This window comes from Mus caroli, chromosome 2, assembly GCF_900094665.2.
Source record: "Mus caroli chromosome 2, CAROLI_EIJ_v1.1, whole genome shotgun sequence".
NCBI classification, from domain to species: domain Eukaryota; kingdom Metazoa; phylum Chordata; class Mammalia; order Rodentia; family Muridae; genus Mus; species Mus caroli.
The window spans coordinates 125412270-125415880 of NC_034571.1; the positions used below are offsets into that span (position 1 = coordinate 125412270).

Here is a 3611-nt window from a genome sequence, read left to right on the forward strand (position 1 = left end):
ATAAAACACTGCAAAAACAGAATACACACAGGTAGTTTGAGACTGGGTCGAAATCCCTTAAGGCAGCTCTAGGGGGTCATGAAGATCACAGGGAGAGAGACAAGTCTGTGAAGGCCCCAGCTGTAAGATAGACTTTGCTTCAAGCCTTTACCTTATGAGTTGATGCAAGGACAAAGAAGTGGGGATGTGGGAATGGGGCACAGGGGAGAGAAAGAAACTTTCACTTAGGAATCACAGGGGTCTTTGCAGAAGCCAAATGGGTCACATCTCAGAATCCCATCAGATTTTGTTGGCCTGAAGTATTTACCTATAACATCTGGACCCTTGTCTTAGTTAGGGTTTTACTGCTGTGAACAGACACCATGACCAAGACAAGTCTTATATAGGACCATGTTTAATTGGGGCTGGCTTACAGATTCAGAGGTTCAGTCCATTATCATCAAGGTGGGAACATGGAAGCATCCAGGCAGGCAGGGTACAGAAGGAGCTGAAAGGTCTACATCTTCATCTGAAGGCTGCCAGCAGAATACTGGCTTTCAGGCACCTAGGATAATGGTATTAAACCCACGCCCACAGTGGTATACCTACTCCAACAAGGCCACACCTCCCAATGGTGCTACACCCTGGCCCAAGCATATATAAACCATTACAGCCCTTGAGCCAATGTTTTCTGGACATCAATAGTTCTACTCTTCACACGGGTATCCAGAGAGATCTCTGGAGGCTCAAACAGACAATAATATAGTACAATAATAATTTAATGTAATATAACAAATGATAAAACAGTTTATAGGATATTTCTAAATATATTCATTCCCAAAATGTTGAGAACCTACCACATGCAAGGTCAAAAAGGATAATAGAATAGCCAGACATTTGGGCTCTGCTCTTGAGATGGCTCCACTGGTTTAGCCCATTCAGGCAAACTTTGGCACATGCTCTGACCAACAATGGGCAGAAGTAATACCGTGATGTTTCTAAAGCCTGCTGTTTTTACCATCTCTCTCATGCTACTACGCAAAGACCAGAGATCCTCAACCTGTGGGTGGCATATCATATATTTACAATTTATAACAGTAGCAGATTATAACAGGTTACAATTTGTAATGTAGCAAAATTATAGTTGTGGAGTAGCAATGTAACATTTTATGGTTTGGGGTCACCAGAACATGAGGAACTGTATTAAAGGCTGGTAACATTAGGAAGGTTGAGAACCACTGACTAGCACTGGTGTTCCATACCTTTAATCTTAGCCCTTGGGAAGCAGAGGCAGGTGGATCTTTATGAGTCTAAGGCCAGTTCTGGTTTACAGAGTGAGTTACAGGACAGCCAGGGCTACACAGAGAAACCCTGACTCGAAAAAAGAAAACAACAACAACAAAAACAAACAAACAAAACACTGGCTTAGTCTATCAAGAAAGGAGACTGTGGAAAAACCACCAACTGTGCCTAGCCTTCACCACAGAATTTTAAGGGCACAAAATGATTGCTAGTTTAGTTCATGGAGTTTCCCATAGTTTCTTTATAAGAAATAGATAATTGATACATGAGGATGATTATTATAGAAATGAGAGTAACACCCAAACTGTCTATGTCCACCCCACCTAACCCACCCCACCCTACTCTGCCCCATCCCACTCTGCCCCATCCCACCCCTGTTTTATAAACATGTTACATGACAAAAGGGAAGAAAGTAGGCTTGTTTTTGAAGGGCTAGAGAGCAAGCTCAGAGCCCTGAAGATGCTAGGCAGGTTCTCTACCACTAGGCTACACTTCCTGCCCTTGGGCTTTGTCAGTTTCACCCTGACTGCTATGTAGCCAGGACCCACCTGCTTCCACCTCTCGAATGCTAGGGTTATAGGCATGATCCACACCACCAGGCACCAAAGATATTAATGAGAGATCACTCTGTATTATCCGGAATGTTCTAATTATATCATATGATCCCTTATAAGAAGAAAATATTCTCCAGCTGACAGAAGCCAGAGACAGAAATTTGAAACTGTGACAAAGGTGTGAGCTGCTTTGCAGATGCCACGTGGAAAGTGTTAAAAGGCCTAAAGAAAGAAAGCTTTTGAGAGCCAAGACGGGGCTTGGTTCAGACTGAGCAAGCAGACTGGAATGGAAGATTCCAAAGGTGTCCACCAGTCTCAGGAATGTAGAAGAGAATGCACCTCCTGAGTTCCATGAAGGGACCAAGCCCTGCCAATATGCTGATGGCCCTTTCTGGAACCAATACAGACAACCTAGCCATGCCACTTTGTTGAATTTCAACTGGAGGGCAGAAGATGGTTGCTGTTGTAAGCCAGTATGTTTGAAGTTATTTATTACAGCAACAACTGAAAGCCAGTCACTGAAAGGCAATTTAAGCTGCCTTCTTTCAAGGGATGAGCCCCAAGCCAAGAAGGGAAGATCTGATGCCACCAAGAAAATGGCAGCCTGGCTCTGGTGTCCTGTAGGAGGCATGACAGATCCAGCCCCAATTCCCACTCCCATCCCCCCACCCAGCTCAGAAGCAATCCCTGAGGTAAGTGCCGGTGAAGGTAGTTGTCTTGATGGTCCCAGGAAATTCCAGCAGAAGGTGGGAGAGTGAGAGAGGGAAATGACAGAATCCCAAAACATGAATTACAAAGAAGGACATCGTAGGCACTCCGATTGCAGTCCTTCTCAGTGCTGCTCATCACAGACACCCCAAGTGCAGTCCTTCTCAGCGATGCTAGGAAACAGTGGAGGCTGTGCCTCTGTGTCACCTTACCCAGGGGATATGGTCATGAGGGATTTATAGATCAACTGCCATCAACATGGTTAAAGTCTCTCTTGAGGGCATTAGCCTCATGATACTGTAAGCCGACGTGCACGTTTGAAGGGCAGACACCAACAATTTAGGACCACTCGAGGCAGGCACGGACATAGGGCGGGAAGGAGTAGGAGGTGCTGTCTGTTGCAAGTATGGCATTGTGCACCAAACTGATGAGGTCAGAAGCTGTGAATGAGACATTATAGCACTTACTGTAAGGGGATAAAGGTGCCTCAGGTGGAGAGTAATGAGCACGCTCACAGAGGCACTAAAACATCCAAAGGACTGTTGGGAAATGCTCAGGGATTAACCGGGAGTCGGTATGACTTACTCCAACACCCCTTACTTGGTGCCTTGGGGCAAATGACTTTATTGCTCTCAATACAATCTCTTATCATATTATCTATGATTCAAATGGCAGATAATTGCAGCCTCCTTGGATTAGATTAGATAATGGTTTTAAAGAATCTGAAGTTGGCAGTGTCAGCCCTCAGTAAACAAAAAGATAAATTACTAACGGGGTTGCAGGGTTACGACCATGTGGGTTTGTGATTATTAGCTAACTATACTCACAGGCAGAGTCAGGAGAAGTGGTCTGGGGAGGGGTGTTGGGGCTAGAACAGTGGACAGCAGCAGGTCTTAGCTATTTTATATATATATATATATATATATATAATGTATTTTATATATACATACAATTATACATTATATATATATATATGTATATATATATATATATAATGTATTCTATAATGTGGGCTTGGGGTAGCAGTATATCTTCAGTGGCAGAACACATGCTTAGCATGTAAAATCA

The 3611-nt window shown here is 43.8% G+C and overlaps 1 pseudogene; it reads left to right on the top strand.

The window, feature by feature from the left end:
• Positions 1-2113: 2113 nt before the first annotated feature.
• Positions 2114-3611, top strand: part of LOC110290340 — a 15997-nt pseudogene continuing 14499 nt past the window's right edge.